This window comes from Ursus arctos, unplaced genomic scaffold, assembly GCF_023065955.2.
Source record: "Ursus arctos isolate Adak ecotype North America unplaced genomic scaffold, UrsArc2.0 scaffold_16, whole genome shotgun sequence".
NCBI classification, from domain to species: domain Eukaryota; kingdom Metazoa; phylum Chordata; class Mammalia; order Carnivora; family Ursidae; genus Ursus; species Ursus arctos.
In genome coordinates, this window is record NW_026622830.1 from 18,229,439 (window position 1) to 18,251,346 (window position 21,908).

The 21,908-nt window shown below is 45.2% G+C and overlaps 1 protein-coding gene across 7 annotated transcripts in view; it reads left to right on the top strand.

Moving 5' to 3' along the window:
- ZHX3 (zinc fingers and homeoboxes 3) overlaps positions 1 to 21,908 on the top strand; it is a 129,564-nt gene that overhangs the window by 20,669 nt on the left and 86,987 nt on the right. For 2 of the 7 annotated variants that reach the window (XM_057312523.1, XM_026503511.4), the window contains exon 1: positions 1,205 to 1,511. The exons of 1 other annotated variant lie outside the window; for it this stretch is intronic. The gene's annotated coding sequence lies outside the window, so the exon portion shown is untranslated. Of the gene's footprint in view, positions 1 to 1,199; positions 1,512 to 1,573; positions 1,903 to 1,975; positions 16,584 to 21,908 lie in introns of those variants that run through there. 4 more of the 7 variants (XM_057312524.1, XM_026503510.4, XM_044385827.3 and 1 more) reach the window with 4 other exon arrangements.

Sequence of the window (21,908 nt, forward strand, 5' to 3'; positions counted from 1 at the left end):
ATATGTTTTGACTTAGGTTTTAACAGAATCCTTCTGGCTTCTTGAGAACAAGCTCTCTGAGAAGAGAGGGAAATCACGGAGAGCAGGTAGAAGGTTACTGCAATATTCCAGGAGAAAGATGACAAGGGCGCAAATGAGGGTATTTAAAAGGTATTTGCTACTGGATTATATGTGGGATATGATGATAGAAAAAGAGGAATTAAGGATGACTTCAAGGTTTGGTCTCAGCCACCAGAAGGATGGAATTGATGTTAACTGATTTGGAGAAGACTGAAAGGAGCAAATTGAAGGGCAAGTTGGAGAGTCTGGCTTTGGACGTGTCAAGTTTGACATATTGCTCAATACTTTATATGTTCACTGTTTTTCAGAATCTGAAGGTTAAAATGCAACCTGAAGTTAAAATCAGCTTTATTTGTTGAACACCAGGCAGTGTATGGAAAGCTTAATGGGTGTTGTCATTTAAATCTTTCAATCATTTCTCCTGGCTTAATTACTAATATTTTCATTGCTCTTTTATGGATTAAAGATTAAATAGCATGTCCAAAGTCACCCAGCCAATTATTAATCTGTCAATATAATGCAGATCTGGGATGCCAACCTAGATGTGTCAGACTGCAGAGCTCTTGCTGTGTATTAATCACCGGATTCTAAAGGTGGGGATCACTTTTTGAGCATATCTGCCATAGAGTTAGGCTCCATGACAACCAGGTACCTGGGAAAAAAACCAGAAAAGGGCCCAACCCCATCCCGGGTGTTACAGGTGACACAATGGAAGCTGTTAAGAAAGGACAGCATTATTGTAACTGCAGGGACTGATGCTGGCAAGTTCTCAAGTACCTGAAGATTTAATGTTAAAAAGCCATCAGAAGTTGTTGTTCAGAAACAGAAGAGATTAAAACTGCAGTGGAGCATTGGTGGGATGAAAGAAAAACCCAACTCCCAGGCGATGCTTGTTGGGAAACCAGGATCCCTGCCCTGCCTACATCCTTTCGAAAGAGTAGCCTTGTGTGACCTTCCTTAGGTGGTCCTCCAGAAAGACCAGGATATGGAGCACAAAAGCCGGGAACCTCTGGGGCCGCAGCATCCGCCCCCTGTGCCCTTCTTCCCCGCCCCCTTCAGTCTACACGCGGGGAAAAGCGGGACGACGCCTGCGCATGCGTCCGGGGCAAGGTCCGCTCCCCGCGACGTCAGGGGGCTCGCGCCCGCACTAAAGCCCCGCCCCCCGGGCGCAAGAGGCGACCTGGGCGGGGGGCCTCGGGCCCCGCCCCCATCCGAGCCGAGCGGGGCCGAACGGAGCCGAGCAGCTCCGAGCGCGGCCGAGCCGAGCCGAGCGGCCCAGAGTCGGTTGGTGCAGCTGCGTCCCCGCCGCCCAGCAGTCCGAGGCTCCGGCGTCGCCGCCGCCTCCGCGGGGCCTGCGCCGGCCGCCCGCCCGCCCGCCGGGAGGGAGGCCCGGAGCGCGGGGAGAGCGGCCCGGCCGCGGGTGCCGCCGCCGCCGCCGCCGCTGCTGCCAGGTGAGCGCCCGCCGCGGCCCGCCGGCCCCGCGTGCCCCCGCGACTGTCAGTCTCCGTGTGTGTGTGTCTCTCTGCCTGTCAACCCCCCCGTGTCTGCGCGAGCTCCCTCCCGCCACGCCTGACCCCCCGGCCCTGCCCGCGGCGGCCGCCAGCCCCTCCCGCCCGCTGCCCCGGCTCTTTCTGTCAGCCGCCAGCACCCCCATGCGCTCAGGCTCCGCCCCTTCCCCCCGAAGCCCCGCCTTCGCCCCATCTGTCAGCACCCCCCCACTTAGCCCGGGGCTGGGGCGTCCTGGGGCTCGGTGTAGCCCCAGCGGGCCGCAGCCGCGACGCGAGCGCCAGGGGGCGCGGAGGGGAGGGGGGCACCCGCAGACGCCCGGCCGACCCCGCAAGGGTGCGTGTCCCCGTGCGGCGGTGCGGGACCGTGTGGGCGCCCGGGAGCCCCGAGGGGGGCGCGCGGCGGGGCGGGGATGCCGGGCGGCCGGGAGCCCCTCGCTCCGGCTGCAGCGGGCCGCTGCGGGCGTGGGGCAGCCCCTGCCCCTGGCGTGGAGAGCGCCAGCTCCGCCGAGGAGGCAGCTGAGCCGGGAACTCCAGCCACTTGGGGGTACAGTAGAGGCCTGAACCCCGGGACCCTCATTTGCCCACGCGAAAACACCCACCCTGGGGCCCGGGTTCCCGGATGCGGAGAGTGGCGTGTGAGCGGAGTTTGGGATTTCCATTCAGAGAAGCCTGTCGGAAGTGATTGAGGAGCGGGTGGGATGGGGAGCTTAGGTGGAAAGTGTTTCAGAGCTTGAGTCACTTTGAGTTGCGTGGTTTGCATTTCTGAGCAGTGATTGCCCTGGGCTTGTGCCCTGGGAGAAACAGTTCTGTGGTGGGGAGGAGAGGTTAGGTAGAGGCGGAGGGAGGGCATACTCCTTTCTGTTTTTATCTGTGTCATGTGAACACATAGTATTTATTCATGAGAGTCCACACATCTTCAGTTTAAAAAGGGGCGACAGTAGTTTCCATTTATACGTGTACTTGTACGTTGTTATGTTGATGTTCTCTATTTGTAGTAAACTTATCATCGCGGTATTTAGAAACGAAGAGAAAACGCGTCCTTAAACAATTGGTATTTTGCCGGCTAGTTCTCAGCCACGGGGAAAGAGCCAAAAGCGCACTTCATTAGCTGGAACAACTTATTCGGGCTTAATTTGTTTCTAAGAGACATACAGTGGAAAAATCCAGAAGCAGCAAAGTAGTATCAAAGAGTCTTAGGAAATTAATGAAAGGGCCCTTCTATTGCTGCCTTGGAAAAATGGTATCAAAGTTGCTGTAGAGGACAGAGCTACTATGTAATGATAAACATATTAACCAAGTTGGTTTTGTGACCTTGATACATTGAGCAGCGCTTGATTTGTGCAGTGCTTCGTTCACAGGCAAACATTGCATGGAAGTGGGGTAACTTTTGGAGAAGATGTTCTCCGTGTTTTGTTTGTTTTCGTATTTAAGTATGACTTGAGATTAGAGCAGTCTACTGGTAGGAGCGTTTTTTTTTAAAGGTAACATTAAAAATTACAAAAGTAATTCACATTTAAAGCATTAAACTAGAAAAACAAAGAAAAGCTTGAGAAAAAACCCGTAATACCACAAACGATAGGAAACCACAATTAGCTAGTTATCCTTTTAGTTTTTTGTTCTGGTGTAGAAGTATTTTTTCTTACAAAAATGCTACCAAACTAGGAGATTGTTTTATTATATGCTTTTTTCCTACTTATAAATAGATTATGTAAAATCTTACAGATTATGTATGCCTCGTACATAAAGACATGAGAGGAGGATGATGGACATAGGGATTCAGTGGTGATTTTACATAATTCTTTGCTTAATCTGATTTGCAGCTTTAAAGTACTCTGCAGCTGGAGATATTGTCTCCTCTTCTGTAGGTACATGTTTAACCTATTTATTACTCACAAAACTTGTGTATGAGTAAGAACTTGTGTTCCCTTTGTGATACTTTAAAAAAAATAAATCAGATCCTCTGCTTAGAGAGCTCCAGTAGCTTCTCGCCTTAAAGTCAAGTCTGAAGTCCTTGCCGCGGCTAACTAGGCTACCTCCCTGTTCTCACTTCCAGTTTTGCCAAACAGATCACTTTGCTATTCCTTAAAAACCTGAGGCATATGCCAGCCTCAGTGCCTTTGCGTTCGCTATTTCTTCGGCCTAGAACTCTGTTCCCTGGACATCATGGGTCTCGCCTCAGGTCTCTGCTCAGATGTAACCTTATCAGGCTTTTCCTGACCCTTCTGTGTAAAATACACCCCACTACTCTGTCCTCCCTAGACCTCCTTAACCTTACTTTTCTTCATAGCACTTACTCCCACTGGTGAGTACATATTTATTTGTTGGTTTATGTCTCTTTTCCCCCATTAACTAAAAAATGTGAGACTTTTTTCACTGATGTGTCCTTAGGACTCAGAACAGCACCTGGCACATTATAGGTGTTTAACATTTGTTGAATGAATGAGTGAGTGAGTGAATGCTCATCATCCATCCATTCCTGTGATCTTCCTGTAGCCTCCTAGGCTTTTAGATAGGTCTGTCCTGAAGTGGGATCACAATCCGTTGAAAGTCAGGATAGTCCTTTCCTTTCCATATCTGAGAAGAAGAATTTCACAAGTGAGGCTTATAGTCTTAGAATTACAGTCTTGATCTAACTTGAACAATCGAGGGAAGAAACATTTTTGGCAAATGTTACTGCCTTTCTTTTTTATACACTATGCCTTGTGTCACATTGGAAATCTTTGAGAAGTATAAAGTATCCCAGTTATGTTTACAGCTGTGATTTCAATTTGGTAGTTCTTAGTGATAGTGTAAGCCTCAAGAGCGTAGTGAGTTTTTTGTGTCAACAGATACCCAGAGATATAATTACAGCTTTAATGTGTTTTCATTTGAGGAGTAGCTGTTATATTTACTTATTTTCCTGGCAATTCTATCCTTTTCAACTCCTTGGTTATCAGTTTTTGGATGGCCTCACAGGTATGCTTAAGTTTTGTTTTTTTTTTTAACATTTTAAAATAAATCCTTGATCTCTTGAGCATTTTACATCTCTCATGTGACTCTTGAACGGTTTGAAAGTACCGGTTTCATCTTTCAGGATGAAATGGTATCTGTAGTAAAACATATAATTGCATTTTCGTTATAAGGATGGGAAAAATTGTATCTTGGGGTAGAATTTTTACAGAAAGGTTATAGCATGAGTGTAAGCTTTTTTAAAAGCTTGAATTTCAAATAGACTACTTTTTAGTGAGATTTTGAAAAAAAATCCTTGTTTTTTGCCCATAAGAAAAATGATTCCTTTGTATACAATCCAGAGACCTTCAAAAATGTTTTTTCTTATGCCTCAAAAATATAAGAACTTGGGGAAAAATCCTAAATGAAAATTTTTCCTTTAAAGGCCTAAAAGGAATGCATTAAGAATTTATTTTTATTTGTTCCATAGGCATTTATTGAGCACACAGTGAGGGTAGTTCTTTGTGTTTTGCATGGGCTACGTGACCACGATGATCATGTCCAGTTTTTTTTTTTTTTTAAAGATTTTATTTATTTATTTGACAGAGAGAGAGAGACAGCCAGCGAGAGAGGGAACACAAGCAGGGGGAGTGGGAGAGGAAGAAGCAGGCTCCTAGCGGAGGAGCCTGATGTGGGGCTCGATCCCATAATGCCAGGATCACGCCCTGAGCCGAAGGCAGACGCTTAACCGCTGTGCCACCCAGGCGCCCCTCATGTCCAGTTTTAGATTACCATCCTGCTTGCTTGAGTTTCTCCTTCTTCTTCTTCTTCTTCTTTTTTTTTTTTAAAGATTTTTATTTATTTGACAGAGAGAGTGAGAGAGAGAGAGCACAAGCAGGGGGAGTGGGAGATGGAGGAGAAGGCTCCCCACTGAGCAGGGAGCCTGATCTGGGGCTTGATCCCGGGACCCTGAGATCATGACCTGAGCCGAAGGCAGATATTTAACTGACTGAGCCATCCAGGCCCCCACCAACCTGATTTTTTATTATTTTTTTCTCTTTTGTCACTTGGCTACCTCCCTTCTCGCATCATATTCTCTCCCTAAATGATCTCATCTATTCCCAGGACTTTAATACCCTTTGAATGCTAATTCCCTCCCTTGGTTAGACTTTCTCCTGGACCTTTCTCTGGTTCTAGTCTTGCATTTTTACCCACTGCCTTCCTGGTATCTCTACTTGCTGCCCCACCATGATCTCAAACTTTGTATGTCCAAAATATCTCCTTCTCCAACTTCCGGATTTATATTCCTCATTCCTGACTCCCGTCTTCACCCCCTGCCTTCCCTGTGGCCTTATTGTCCTCTCATTGTTCAAGCCAAACACGTGAAAATTGTCTTTGATTCTTCTGAATTCTTCACCCCACATCCAACCCATCAGCACAGCCTGTTGGCCAAGGCTCCAGAATACCTCAAATCCTCCCTTCCCTCCATCCTAATCCAGCCACTGTCCTCTCAGCTGGATGACTGCCCCTGCCTGTATCTGGTCTTCCGGCTTCCACCCTTGCTTTCTTCTAACCCCTTTCCCCATTGCTGCCGGAGTGATGCTACTAAAAAGCAAACCAGATCACATTACCCGCCTGCAGTGGCTTCCCACTGCACTTAGACCCACACCCACACTTCTTTTTTTTTTTTTTTTTTTTTTTAAGATTTTATTTATTTATTTGACAGAGATAGAGACAGCCAGCGAGAGAGGGAACACAAGCAGGGGAAGTGGGAGAGGAAGAAGCAGGCTCATAGCAGAGGAGCCTGATGTGGGGCTCGATCCCAGAACGCCGGGATCACGCCCTGAGCCGAAGGCAGACGCCTAACCGCTGTGCCACCCAGGCGCCCCCACACCCACACTTCTTAATCTGAAGTGCTCGGTCTCTGTCTCCCTCTCCAACCTCTGCTCCTCGCTCAGCCATTCTGTCAGGTTGGAACTGTCAGTTCCTCTAATGTGCCAGTTCTCCTCCTCTTCTGTACAGGCCTTTCTCTCTGCCTGGCACCCTTCCCCTATTCTTCTCATAGAAAGATCCTTCTCAAACATTTGCACTCAGCGAAAATGTCCCCCCTTAGAAGGGCCTTTCCTGATCACTCCTTGAACAGTAGCTTCCTCCCTACTGTCCCCTCTTAGTACATGTGCATTTCCTGCTTAGTGTTTCACCAAAATTCTAGTATCTCATTGATATGTTTCCTTCTTTATTGTCTGCTCCCCCAGGAGACTGAAAGACCTACAAAGGCAGAGACAGCCTTGGCCTGTTTATGGCACAGTCCTGGCACCCAGTGCTCTGCCTTGAATCCAGTGGGTGCAGGTCCTCAATACCTTTTGAATACTAGTTTTTATAATGGCTAACCTTTTTTGAGACTTACAATGTGCCAGGTCCAGTGCTAAGTGCGATCATGTATTATCTTTAAATATCTGGGAGGACTGACTAATGTGACAGTGATTATTACATTATTTCTGCATCCTAGTTGAAAAAAATGAACTTAGAGGAATAAATTTTAAAGTTACACAGTTAAGAAAGTGATGGAGCTAGGATTTGAATCTATGTGATCTGACTGTAGAAACTTTCCTCCTATTCATTACTGCCTTCTGATGTGAATGTAGGGATGAATGAATGTCAAACAGGCCATAATAGTAATGTCTGAGGGTTCTAAGCATACACTGGAGTATCAAAATTGGATTAGGGTGCTGCATTTCCTGGGAAGTTTCGTTAAAAATCACTGTGCCGAAGCACATAGATTAGTTTGAGTTCTGTTTTAATTTTGCCTTCGCTGCTTTCTAGCTGTAAGCCTTTGGGCAAATTACTTAACATGTCTAAGTCTGTTTTTCAGTTGTAAATGGAGAAAAATAATAGTTCTTATCTCATAGGGTCATTGTGAGTAACATAATTGTACACAAAAAACCAGTGAATGTTAGCTATTAATATTTTAAGGAGGGGAAAAAGCCCTCAGGAAAAGACTTATAGCCCCATCAACAAATTAGAGTTTGGGTAAGAGTGAAAGACCATAACTAACAGTATTGTTTCACTGACTCTGGCTTTGAATTTATAAAAATGATCAGAGAATTAACTATTTGGCTTATGATTTATAATCATTCTACTGATGTATGGCAACTTTATGTTTGGATTCAAACTTGTTAAATGCTTGAGGTAAGATAGTTTTCTTCTTTTTAAACTCCTTTTCATCTTAAGAAAGATTCTCAGATTCTCTGGATAGATCTTTTGAGAGGCTGGCCATTTTTGAGAGTCTGGCTAGTTTTTTCTCTTGTATCAGAAAAATACTCACCGGGGGCGCCTGGGTGGCTTACTCAGTTAAGCGTCAGACTCTTGATTTCAGCTCAGGTCATGATCTCAAGAGTCGTGGGATTGAGCCCCGTGTCAGGCTCAGTCTGCTTGGGATAGTCTCTTTCCCTCTGCCCCTCACCCCCCTCTAAAATAAATAAAATCTTAAAACAGATATCGGGGCACAGTTGAATTTTCTGGTGGGGTGGCTTAGGATCAAGTGCTCATTTGGGGCTTCCAACAACTCTATGAATTAGAGGGTGAGGTTGTCTGCTAAGATTAAGTGGGAAGAGGTCAGAGGGAAAGCAAGGAGATTTGACATATAATTAAAGTCAGGAAGAGTGAACTTGGGGCAATGTCCATGATTTCCTGACAGTTTCAGGTAGGAGACCATGGATGGATTGGGGTGTCAGTAGCATTCAGCTGCCTGGTTTTAGGAGCACAGAAGGCATATAGTTGGATTGAGCTAGGGCTGAGGTTTGCTGGCAGAAGGATGGTGGGGCAGAGGATCTGAGGGTATTGGCCAGGGAGTGATTAACATGACAGGTAAGGGTTTTTAGGCTGGATGAGGAGGAGGAAAGGACCAGAGGTACTGATGAAGTTAAGGAGTGGGTGTATTGGAGTGATGGAGTAATAGGAGGATATGGTTAGACAGGGACATATGAGTGGAAGATTTCAGAGCTGGAGCAGTTAATTACTGGACATGATGGGCTCCTGGGTTTTGCCACAGACACAAATGGCTGAAATGAAGTGAACTCAGTGAAGATGAGCGAAGTCAAGGAGGTTAAGTAACGGAGAGGCTGGAGAATTGTTTGGGTCATCCATGTGATCAGAAAACCCATCACAGGGATGGCAGGACATCTGGGGTGGAGAGAAGGAAGGTGTGCCAAGTCTTCAGTGAATGAAGTACCAGCAAGAGAAGAGGTGTATGGCTAGCCTGAAGGAGCTTCAGAATATCAGGGGATTTTGCCTGAGGACAGTGGAAGAGCAATGACCTGGCAACTTGATTGGTTGCCAGGTCTCTCTGGAAGAAGTTTGCCTTGGCCCAGTTCATCATGCTTCAGAAGGAATCCCAATTCAAGTGGGCAGCACCCATGACATGTTGAATGTGTTTCTAAACTTGGTCATGAAAATCAAGGCTGTGTGTTAAAGAAATACAGATTTCAGGGCCCCCCATCTTGGGTCCACTGAATTAGAATTTATAGGAGAGGGGACTGAGAATGTAGGTTTTAAACTCTCCCGTTGCCACACACATACCTGGTAAATCTTTATAATTAGGCAAGTTTGAGGAACACAGCTGTAGTGTTTAAGTTCGTGGGGTCTGAAAGGTGACTGCCTGGGTATGAAGGAGGTGAGGCTGGTGGGAGTGAGCGTTGGCCCGTGACTCTTAATAGCTTAGCTCTCCAGGCTGGTCTGATACCAGAAGCAGTGAATTAAGGGACCCACCGTTAGAGGCAAACACACTGGTCCCAGCAAGAAGAGACAGGTGGTGATGACAGAGATGGAAACGCTGTACAAAATAATTCAAAGTACAGCAGTTTGGGGGCATTCATTGTAGAAGAAACAGTCCTGTTTGCCTCAGTGGTCCCTGAATACATTAATTAATTATAATTGTCCTATTCAACGGGAATAGGTTAGGTTATGGTTTGGTTAGTTCTGAAGGCTGAGAAGGAAGTAATGAAACTTAGAACGCTTTCTGTCCTAAGCTAGCATGTTGTAGTGCTTCAGTTATGCTTAAAATTGACTTATGTGGCACGTTTCTGTCTCTGAAGATATGGAACTAAAACATTTACTCATTGACGAGCTAAAGACCAGAGTGGTGATTATCCGCAAGGGGCTGCATACATGATTAGATACTTAATACCCCGATGACAGCAGCCCTGCCACCCCATTCTCTGTTTTTTCACCAAGAAAATTCTGTTCCTTTTCATGACAAGGAAGAGGACTCCTGCAAAAGAATAGCTGCTGAGAGGCAACTTAGAGTTAGCCATTCTTGGCTGACCATTTAGAGTCCCCTGTTGCTAGTAAGGAGGTTTGAGTTTGAGCTGCAGTGTTTAGAATATTTAAACTTTACTTCCAGCCTGGTTTGTCATACCCAAACACTAAAGCTGCGGGAAAAGAATGCTGTCAGCCTTGCTGGAAGTGGTTGCTATGGACCTCGAGCTGAAAACTTGATTTACTCTATCATGTGTTCCATTTCTTATTTCCGTTTAGCACGGCTGGTACTGACGAGCCTGGCTTTCAAACTGCTGAACTGGGTGCCAAACATGGCATAACATCTTGGTTATATTCCTGTCACTTACTACATCCTTCCGCTTACTGCCTCATCTCCTTGGTGAACTACAGGGAGCCACTTGAATGCATGGCTTGAGACCTAGAAAATGTGGCAATGGAGGTTTAGTAATGCCAATTCAACCAGAACTTTCCATTTGCAAGTTGAGATTTTTTAAAAAGTAATTCCATTTAGGAAAAAAAAAGGAAATTCAGAATATTTTTCCCTCTTAGAAAAACATCTTCTAAAGCTGAGAAATATTGAACAGAGGCCAATGAATATTTTAACAATAGTATTTTAATATCTCACTTATCTGCCCTACACAGCTCAGGAACCCCTGAATTCTGTTGTATTATGAAGGCTCTGCTGTATTATGGTACTCTTTATAATGTTTCAATCACTAAGCATACTCAGTTGGTGAAGTGTTTGTATGCCTGCTGTGAACTAGGCAGCATGGGGTTAAGAAAGGTCTCTGTTTTCAAACATTTTTTTTTAAAAGATTTTATTTATTTATTCGACAGAGAGAGACACAGCCAGCTAGAGAGGGAACACAAGCAGGGGGAGTGGGAGAGGAAGAAGCAGGCTCCCAGCGGAGGAGCCTGATATGGGGCTCGATCCCAGAACGCCGGGATCACGCCCTGAGCCGAAGGCAGATGCTTAACGACTGAGCTACCCAGGTGCCCCTCAAACATTTTTTAAAAGATGCATTTAAATCTCTGACCTCAAGAAGTCTATGCTGCATGCTGCAAAGGAGGTATAATAAAAAAATGTAGGATCACAGATGAAAGAGATTATTTCTGGTGGTGAGTGGAAGTGGTGAGAGGGGATGGGAGGGTGCTTTCAGGGAGTGTTTTATTCAGACAGGGTCTTGAAGGTTGGATGGAATTTGGAACTTACATTTGATATTTTCTGTTTACTAAGGCATCATTTATTTTAGCGAGACTACAGAGATACTTTGGTGCTTAACGAATTAACTTTCACTCATCCAGAATGCCTCACTCCTTAATTATTTGGGGTAACTTGTCTTTGTAATTAAGTATGAAGTATTAAGGAATGTATGGTGGAGAAGGGCTTTTATGGAAGCCCTTAAAAATAATCTTGGGATCGTAGTGGATGTCTCAAATTCCAAAAGAATTGGAAATACACTGCTATGGTGGTAAACAGAAAACCAGAGTGATAATGGAAGGTATATGTTTAGGTATATGGTTTAGGATTTGGGGGAAGAAGGAGCTCTAAGTGCGGTTGGTGAGGCCTTTATAGGAAAGGAATAGTTGGCCATGTTAGGAGACCTCTCGAATACTCACCGTCTCATTTCTGAATGTCTTTCTTGGGAATGGTTGGCAATGAGGGCAGGAGAGCCTTCTGGGCTGGGGCCATAATGAACTGAAGGAGGCCAGCTCCTCCTCTTTCTCCCTTGTTCTTAGCGTGGCTAACTAAGCACAGAGAGTTTTACAGAATGGCTCTACCTGCTCCAGTTCTCTGTGTGTGTTGTTTCTGGGCTTGGTCTGCCTCAAAGCTACATATTTCTGCCACAGAGTGAAGGCTCTGTGGCTGATGTGTGTCCATTTGGGTGAATCCTCACTCCTTTGGCAAGCTCATTTCTTGCCGTGGTAGGTTACCTACAACTGGACCACTGTGGCGGCCTTGCAAACGGTCATTGTTAGGTCTGAGACCTTGCCGTCAGTTTTTCCTTTCCCCACGTAAGACTGAATTTTCAGTCTTCTCCTTGCCCTGTCAGTTCGACACTTAATTTCCCACGAAGTTGAAAACATACCATTTGCTACCTTTTGTGCTGAAATGGGGCCCTGGCTCAGAATGCTGATCTTTTTGGAAATCAGCATATATGGTTTTGAAAAAAATAGTATTTTCTTTGTTTATTCGTGATAATGCCAGTAGCATTTTAAAAGCTATTTCCTTAATATTTTACCATGCCATTACCATTACCGTTCCTTAATATTTTACCATGCAGGTGACTAAAGCAACTCTCAGAAAATGAAACCAGTCACTCCCCAATCATGTACTTACTGTGTGCCTCCCGTGTATCAGGTTCTGTGCTGGACACCAGTGGGGAGCGGTTACACATGGTCTTTCTCTGGCCTCATGCCACGTACGGTTTGGTGGCTCCATGGCTGGGAAGCTCTGATAGATTTATAGATAACTATAAGCCTGGAGGCAGAAAGACCTGGTGTGTAGTCCTGCTTTTGCCATTTACCAGTGACGTGACCTTAGGCATTTGACTCTCTTTTCTGTCAACTGTAATAAAAAAAATCTTTTAACAAGGTTTATAAGAGTTTTATAATAAATGACACTACATAGAAAACTTTGAGAAGGTCATGTTACAATATCTGCAAATATAGGTGGGGGAAATTAGTCCCCGCTTTGTCTAATAGGAATGGCTAACGGAGGGTTTCCACTACTCTGTGGCTTCAGAGAATGCCATGTACGCTCAGAAAATCCCCAAGTGTAATACTTGGACTGAATATTACTAGTATCTCACTAATTTTAATGCTTTTAAATAATCAGAAAACTAGCTATTTTTTGGTGCCTGGGGTTAATATAGGCTATTTAGCCATCCCTCATGAACTGTAGATTTAATACATACTGGCGTTGTTTCAGAAAACAGTACTCCTAGATATTTACTATCTAACCAGAAATTTATTACTCCAACAATGGCTGTGTGATAATACTAATAGTCTAATACATACCATTGACTTACAGAGTAGAAAGACAAAAGTTTCTCTGAACAATAATTAAAATAAAAGTATCATTTGTAAATTATAGAAAATATCTTTAGTTTTTACAGATTTAGGCAGATAAGCACCCTAAATCCTAAATCCAAAATCATCCCTTTTGAACCGTATGATTCCTTTTTGTCTTTCTGTTGTTTATGGTCCCTTCTCCTACATATATCCCTGAAGAACTAAGACCTTTCCTTGTAGGTATTTCCTGTAGTAACCTAGGTAAGACCTTAGTCTTTCAGAACCTCAATTTAGTTGTAAAATGTGCCTTTTCTTTGCCATGTCTACTTAACAGAGATGTTGAGACATTCAGGCAAAGGATTGGAATGGATGTGCTTCTGTCTGTGTGATGATTCTCATTCAGTCGTAGGTGTAGTGGTCAGGTAATTCTGGCAAATGGATGTCTCGGAAGGGCTGTATTTTGATTTATAGTACAGCCTTATTCAAGTTTCTGGATTCTTTCTCATTAAAATGCAGAGCCCTCCACATCTTTTGGTCCCATTCTCACTTAATAGCATTTCACTTTATGCTTGGTTAGCCGTTCACCACCAATTACTGAGCTTCTGCTATGTGTAGTGTGCTGGGGATGTAGAGGTGAGAGGGCCAGACTCTCTTGCTGTTTGAGTGGGAAGTGAGCCCAAGACTACAGCATTAATTCTTGTCTGAATTTCCAGCCTCCTGGCCTTTCCTACAGATTTCAGACTTGCCAGTTCCTACAGTTGTGTGAACCAGTTCCTTAAATCTCTTAATTTCTGCACGTGTGTGTATACTTAACACACATACATGCATGTATCCTATTGGTTCTGTTTCTCTGGAGAACCCAGACTGATACAGTACTTAACAAATCCTGTCATTATTGATGCAGAAAGAGGAAGAACAAGTGGGGTAAACAAAATGCTTAGTGTGGTTTTAGCCATGTTGTGTTTGAGGTGCTCGTGGAATCTACATGGAGATATCCACAGGCAGATGTAGTGACGTCGAGGAGAACTCACCTGAGTGGTCTGGACTGCAGACCACTGAAGTTACCAGCTTGTATCTGTCAGTTGAAGCTATGTTTGTAGATGATTTCAAACATAGAGTATGTCAGGTAAGAGGAGGTACCAAGACGGAACCTCAGGAAAAAACCAACATTTAGAGGAGAGGCAGAGAAAGAGGAGTCAATGAAGGATGCCAAGAAAGGGAGTAGACAGAGAGGAGGATACCCAGGAGAGAGTGGGGTTGTGGAAATCAAGGCAGAGGGGAATTTCAGGGAGGGAGTGCAGCACTGTCAAGCACCTCAAGGTCAAGAGAAGTGTTGGTATATGTCCACTGAACTTAGCTCCTGGGAGGTATTATTAGACATGACTGTTTCAGTGTCATAATGCATTACAGTGGGTGGAACAGAGAATCCATGGTGGTGAAGTGGAGATGCGTGTTTGCTGCTCCTGTTTCTTCAAGGAGCTCACTTATGAAGTGTGAGGATAAGGGGCTGTGGGAAAGGATGATTTTAGGATGAGAGGGGCTCTAGTGTGTTCAGAGACTGAAGAGATGGAACTAGAAGAGAGGAAGAAGGCAGAGATCAAGGGGAGAAAGGTCATGTTCTTGCTCAAGTACTCCTCCAGGGGTAGGGGGACAGGCATGGGGATGGTCAGTAATATTGCAGGGGCGGGAGGGGTGCCTCTTTCACTCTGCATGCAAAGAGGTAAGGCTGTTTGGGGGTTCAGATATGTCTACAGAAGGTAGAAGACTAGAAGTTTTGCTCAGCCGTCAGAAAGAACGATTACACAACATTTGCAGCAACATGGATGGGACTGGAGGAGATAATGCTAAGTGAAATAAGTCAAGCAGAGAAAGACAATTATGTGGTTTCACTCATTTATGGAACATAAGAAATAGGAAGATCGGTAGGAGAAGGAAGGGAAGAATGAAGGAGGGGTAAACAGAAGGGGGAATGAACCATGAGAGACTATGGACTCTGGGAAACAAACTGAAGGCTTCGGAGGGGGGGGGATTGGGATAGGCCGGTGATGGGTATTAAAGAGGGCACATATTGCATGGTGCACTGGGTGTTATACGCAAATAATGAATCATGGAACATTGCATCAAAAACTGGGGATGTGCTGTATGGTGACTAATATAACAAAATAAAAATTATAAAAAAAAAAAAGAAGTTTTGCCCTCATCAAAGCTATGTTCTTTGCGAAGTGGACCTTTGGCAACGACTGATAACTGGGATGAGCTGGTGCAGTAAGGTCTCTGAAGACAGGAGCGAAGGTATAAAGTGATTGCCGTGGGGCTTGAAGTAGAGGCTGATTATTGCTCCGCATTGTCTCTTGAATGGAAGTTAAGCTCTGCAGTCTGATGTTCGTACAGTCCTCCACAATCTGCCTTTAACTACTTCTGCCAGGCTGCCTACCTTTTCTGTGTCATTCCAGCGCCCTTGTATTTCAGCCGCGAGTGTTTCTGCCGTAGCACTAGGATGAGGCTTAGAGAGACTGGGGGCTGTAGGGAAGATGCCATGGGATGTGGAGTCAGGAGTCCTGTGGTCCAGTCTTGACCCCGCATTTGCTAGCTATGGGGCCTTGGACACAGCTTACATTCTCTAGGTCTGTTTCTTCATTTGTAAACTGTTCATTATGACAATAGTAAGCGATGATGGTGATAGTTGTGTCAGAGGAGAAAATGTAATTTAAAGTACTATGAAGAGGATAAGTACTATATAAATGGAGCTGGTGTCATGAGGCCATGAGTAACCCTAGCTCCAGGCTTTTGTATAAATGTTCATTACCACTAGAGCCCTCCGCATTCTGTCCAGTTATCTAAATTCAGCCTGTATTACGTAGAGACATGCTAGCTCCTGTAGCAGATAGATTCCTGCTGGAATCTCAGTGGCTTTAAACAGTCGACATATTCATGCCCATTTCAAATCCAGTCAGCTGCGGGAGTGGAGGGGCCCAGACTGACGGATCCTCTGCCATCTCCAAACCAGGGTTTGCAAGGTTGCCCTGAGTGTCCACATCCCACCAGCAGAGTGGGGGAAGAGAAAATGTGGATGACTGTCCGGGAGGCTTTTATGTAGCAGGCTTAGGATGGGAGCTGGTGACCAAGGCCAAAAGAGAGAGGGCTGAGAGAGGCATTTCCTGGGTGGGAGGTGAATTTGGAGTGTGTGGGTTTTCACGTGTGTGGAGTGGTGGCAGGGGCTCTGAGAAGCATGAGGCAGCCCTGTGTAGCACTAGGACAGAACAGACAGGCAGCTCCTCCTGCCTTCATGGACAGCGTGGGAAGGGCTGAGGAGCCTAGGACTGGTTCCTGGGGAAGGCCAGTGCTGCAAAGGTGGGAGAGAAACCCCCAGATCAGGGGACGTGGGTGAGAATTGGGGTGTTTATACACCTTCTGAGATGAGCTTCCTAACAGCTGGTGGTGCAGACACTGTTTACCTTTTTCAAGATGAGAAAACTGATGAGGTGGCGCCTTGACAAAAGCCGCACAACTAATAAGCAGCAGAGAAATGAGCTCCAACTTGACTCCCCAACATCAAAGCCCCTGGCAGGGAGCTGGAAAAGCTGGACTCTGCGGTTGGTTGGAGGTGAAGCCCTGGGCACGGGGTAGAGGAGGACCTCTGTGTTGGCCACTCCTTTTATGAGTGATTCACCTTTTGGCTGCTTCAGTTGGAGGAGGGCAGGAGAGACAAGAGCATTCCAGGCAGAGGGAGCAGCCTGAGCGAAGATCCTGAAGTTGCACTGTGCTTACAGGGTTTGGGGGCTGACAGGAGGTCAGGTCAGTCTATGGCAAGCAGCAGGGGGATTTGCCTACAAAGATGCTAGAGAGGAAAGTGGGGGCCCACATCATACAAGAATGTCAGGCCACAGCAAGGAGTTAAGATTTTATTCTAAGGGCAGTGGGAAGCCATTGTACATTTTGACCGGTTTGGGGCAACGGGGTGGAGGGGAAGGATGGTCCAATTTCGAGTTTAAAAAAGACTGTCTGGCTGTTGTGGAGAATGGGCAGAGGGGAAGCCATGGTGCATATTGAACGTAGTGGGTGAGGGAAGAGGAGAAATTTAGTAGAAGTGAGTCTGGAGCTCCAAGCAGAGGTTCAGGCTGGTAAGGAAAATTAGATCCTGTATTTCCGGTTGGCTCACTCCCTGTTCTTAGCCATGCTTCCTGAACGTAGCCTTATCCACAGTGTCTGCTTCCTTACCTCCTCAACTCAACCTCTGTGCTTTGGCTTCTGTCACTGTCACTTCCTTGAAATGTCTTGGGCAAAGGGCATGGCCCTCTATGGTTAGCCAAGTCCAAGCCTTTAGCTGTCTTGTCTGGCTTGATTAGCATGCAGTCACACTGTGAGCTATTCCTGCCTTGGAATGCTCTTCTCCTTTAGCCCCTTGTCTCTCCGGTTCCTCATCCTGTGACCTCTTTGTTGTCCTCCATCTCCTCAGCCCAGCCCTGAAATGATAGCATTCCCCAGGCTTCTGACCTTGGTCCTCCTGGGTTTCCTCTGTGCCTCTCTGAATAGAGAGAGCCCTGCCCTCTTTCATCACACCAATGCCTACTTGCCTTTCTAGCTTCATCTCAGGTGCCCCCTCCTCCAGGAAGCCTTTCCTGACCCCTCAGGCGGGGTTAGGTGTTGCTTCTCCTCCTTTTCCATTTCTCCTGGAGCGTAAAGTGGATGTGATAGCACTTAGCACCCTGCTTACTTATTTGTCTCCCCAGTCTAATCATGCTGGAAGGCTAGGATTACAACTAAAGGCCCTGTGATCTAGGACAAAGATTGCTTTCTGCAGTTTAGGTGAAAGCCACACTTTGTAATGAAGGAATCTACACCTGATTGTATGTCCGTTAGTAGAGCGGTCATTCCTCACTGGGTCTCAGGGCTATGAATTCTAGTATAATATCTTCTGTGAACAGAAGGAATTAATTCAGAATTAGTAATTATCTCCATCTTCTGAAAGGAGAAGAAATCTGAGAATTTAAGAATATGAATTGCTTCAGAAGAGTTTCCAAAGACCTGCACTGCCTAGAAATTTGGTTTCCCACACCCTTGCTCCCACTTCAAAAATTGTCATTATGTGCCTCGTATTTTGTGATTCCACAGTTCTGGGTTTGACGTTACAGTCGCCTCTTGTGGTGATGAGCACTAAAGTTCCCCGGCTGAATTGCGATAGCCTTCGAAGGCAGCAACTAGGGTGAATGAAAGACCAGCTTCTGCCTTGATCCCCTCCCCCCTGCTAACCAGCTCACCGGTGAATGAAAAAGGACACATGGGCACAGACAGTGGTGCACACTCAGGCACGCGAGTCACAGCCTTGCCGTTTCCGCAAGGTGGGTAAGGCCACAAAACTCTCACTTCCTCCAAATGTCGTCTGCTACCCTTCTGAGTTCTTTTTGTCTTTCTCTCGGTTCCAAACCCACTTTATGCTTTTTTTTCCTTTGGCAGGTAGAACAAAGAAAATAAAATGTTGAGTCACTTTTTTCCCAGCGGCTTGATTTTTAGAATCTTTTTTGATTTTTTGCAGTGTTCAGTTTTCCCAACCTGACTTGAGCAAAAGGCAGAGATGCCTTTGACTGTGACTTTTGGTTCGATTACTCAGAGCAGTGCTACAGGTTGTACTTGTGCCTTGTTGATGTAGTGTGGAGCAGACTGGTTTTTAAGAAAGAACACTATGGGGTTGTTGTCATTTGTTTTTAACTGTAGACATCTCTCAGATGAAATAAGGCTGCTTAAGTATATTTAATGGTGGACTGAATTTGAGTCCGCATCTTACTCTCTCAAGAGTTTCTTGTTGTTGGGATGAGCAGTGCTTACGCACGAGCCGTACTCTATTGATTCCGGACATGTTTACTTCTGGTGTCCAAACAAGACATTGGGATTGCGGACTCTCAGGAAGTAAAATAGGCTTTTCCAGTATGCCCCCTGGTGAGATGCCAACTCCCCTTCTCATGTGGGGGATTTCTCTGTTAGCCCAAGAAGATTCTTCCTCACAGGAAGCTATCTATAATCTGTCTTGTGACCTTTGACCCATTGGGTTTATTTCGTTTTTCCCCACCGTATGCAACATATACAACCCTTCAAGTGTGTGAGGACAGCTATCATCACTTTCATCCCCCAGGCCTTTCCCCTCCAGACTGTGATAGCTAGGTTCTTGGGATGTTCCTTACTGTACGTACCTTGATTCTAATAGATCATCCCAAGGTTTTGTTGGTTTTTTCTGGTGGCTCTGTCTCTTGTTGAATTTACTCTCAGCTGAAACCCACCTCTGAGTGGAAGTTCTAAAATGTCTAATTAATGGATTTCTTTTATCTCCGTGGTCTTAACCATAAAGCATTTTGTTACATTTGGTAATGTTGTAATATTTCCCCCTAAAAGAAAACAAAGGCTTTTAAGTACTGGGGTGCAGTTGCAATGCCAGTAAGGCCACAGAAGTTGATTTCTAGCTACAGAAGAGGTAAGCAACTTCATCTGGCTCTGATAATAAAAGCGAGCATTGGCTGAGTCCTCGTCGTGTGCCAACCACTGTGCCAAGGACTGCTATGCATACCATTTAGTTTAATGTAACAACCCTGGTTATAAAGATACACTAATACTAGATGTTATTACTGACCTCATGTTAATGATGAAGAAACTGAGGCTTATAAAGGTGAGCCTTGCCCAATTTTCCCATGTTTCAGCGTGCCCCAGACCTTGAGCTCGTAATATGCCACTCTACAGCTTCTCCAGCATCTTTTTGCTAGGCAAAGCTCTGTGTGTATGCAGTGCCCTTCTCCTGTGCCTCATAGTTAGCTCTCTGTTTTTCTTGAAGTGTAAATTTTGGGACGCCTGGGTAGCGCAGTCGTTAAAGCGTCTGCCTTCGGCTCAGGGCGTGATCCCGGCGTACCGGGATCGAGTCCCACATCAGGCTCCTCCGCTATGAGCCTGCTTCTTCCTCTCCCACTCCCCCTGCTGTGTTCCCTCTCTCGCTGGCTGTCTCTCTGTCACATAAATAAATAAAATCTTTAAAAAAAAAAAAAGTGTAAATTTTGAAAAGAAAGAATTGGATTGTTCTTTGCAACTCACCAGGGCACTTGGAAGAGTGCTCTACACCTGGTGGGTGCTTACAGTAAACCTGAGGTCCTTAGTTATAGGTCTCGAGACCCAACAAAACGAGATTAAACGTCTAAGAATTCTTTGGTCTCTGGTGGTCTCTGGTGCCCCTCCAGATCCCGTATGACCATCTTAAACCAATAGAAGTGTAATGCCATCATGGTGGGCTAGAACTAAACCTTTGATTTGCCTTTGGGCGACTGGCCAGCACAGACCAGATGGGAGAGAGTATGGCTGTTGGAGTTAAAGTTAGGCTGGCAGGCAAATACCTGTATTCAGTCCTGGCTCTGCCTTATGCACCCTCTGTGGGCCTCAGTGTCCTCATTTCCTGGGAGTTGGGAGAGAGAGAAAGGCAGGATTCGGGGCGGGGAGTTGATTACTCCCTGTTCTTTTCCTACTCTTTCAGAGGTTAAAATTGGTATTGGAGATTCAGTTCTTGTGCCTTGTTTCCCAACTCCACACTTGAAACAGTGGCACAGTTGGAAGGACGGGACTTTGGGAGGCTACTCTTTCCCCCAGCCCCCAGGAGATTGGTGACTTGGACACCATTATTAACTTGGGATAAAACTGGACTCATTAACTGCTTGGACTGAGGAATTGAAATATGGGTCTGCCTAGAACTTCTTCCCCAATTCACAGGGCCCTAAGGGTTTAGGGACTGATGGTCTGTGTCTGTGGCCTATATGTATGTGTAGTGGAAGGTGGGGAAAAAGTACGAGGTAGGCATTTCTTGAGCATCACCACGTGCTAGGGACTTTCTCATGACACAATCACCTTTTGGGGGTAAGTAGTATTATTTCTGTGTTATAGATGTGGAAAATTTGAACCCAGATCTCTTGGCCCTAAGTCAGTCCAGTCCTGGTGATCCCTGTGGTGACAGATGGTAGCCAGATATCCTTCACATCTGACTGCCTGCAGCCCACTCCAGAAAGCCACAGTTCATGGCATTGCTGGGAGAACAGGGGAGGACTGTAAAAGAAGGGTGTATGTTTTTTCTTCACATCTGTGAACTTGAAGAGAAGGGAAAAAAAAAAAAAAGAGGAAAAAAACTCAACTTGGCATGAATGATGTTAAGTGAGATCAAATAAGGTGAAAAGCAAAATAGAATCCAGAAATTTAGTTTTGCTTTTACCCGAAGTTCACGGGCGGCTGCTGTACAAAGTCCTTTTTACTTGTCACAACTGTTGAGCCCTTTTCATAACATGAACCTCATTATCTTTTGCTTTTGTTTATGAACTTAAATAGCTTTATAAAAGACAAAGGATCAATTGAACACAGACTATGTGTCACCTTTGTTATTTCATTTCTTGCTCATGTATAAATTATTTTTTTAAAGATTTATTTATTTCAGTGAGGGTGAGAGAGTGCGGGGGGAGGGGCGGAGAGAGAAACTAAAGCAAATTGTGCACTGAGCATGGAGCCCCACGTGGGGCTCGATCTCACAACCCTGAAATCAGACCTGAGCCAAAACCAAGAGTCGACACTTAACTGGTTGTGCCACCCAGGTGCCCCTGATGTATAAATTATTACACTTATGAGTTAAAATTATTTTAATTCCGGATACAGTCATTGTAAAAGTATTTTTTTGAATAGTCAACAGTGAAGTAGAGATTTTATTTTTATTTATTTATTTATTTATTTATTTATTTATTTTGGGGGGGGGAGGGAGAGGAGGGGCAGAGGGAGAGAGAGTCTCAAGTACTCTCTGCTGAGCACAGAGCCCAACACGGGGCTCCATCTCATGACCCTGACATCATGACCTGGGCCGAAATCAAGAGTTGGATGCTTAACAGACTGGCGCCACCCAGGCGCCCCAGGAGAACTCTGAAGTAGAAATTTTAAGTAAAAGGAAGAGGAATTCTAACACACTAGTAAATAAACTTTAAATTTTTCTTTTTTCCCCTAGTTTTTGTTGCACACATGCGTAAATTTTATGTGGCTGGAATTGTACAAGTTTATATTGTTTTCTTGTCATTATGACTGTGTTTCCGTGTTGCTGTATAACTTTCATAATTATTTATA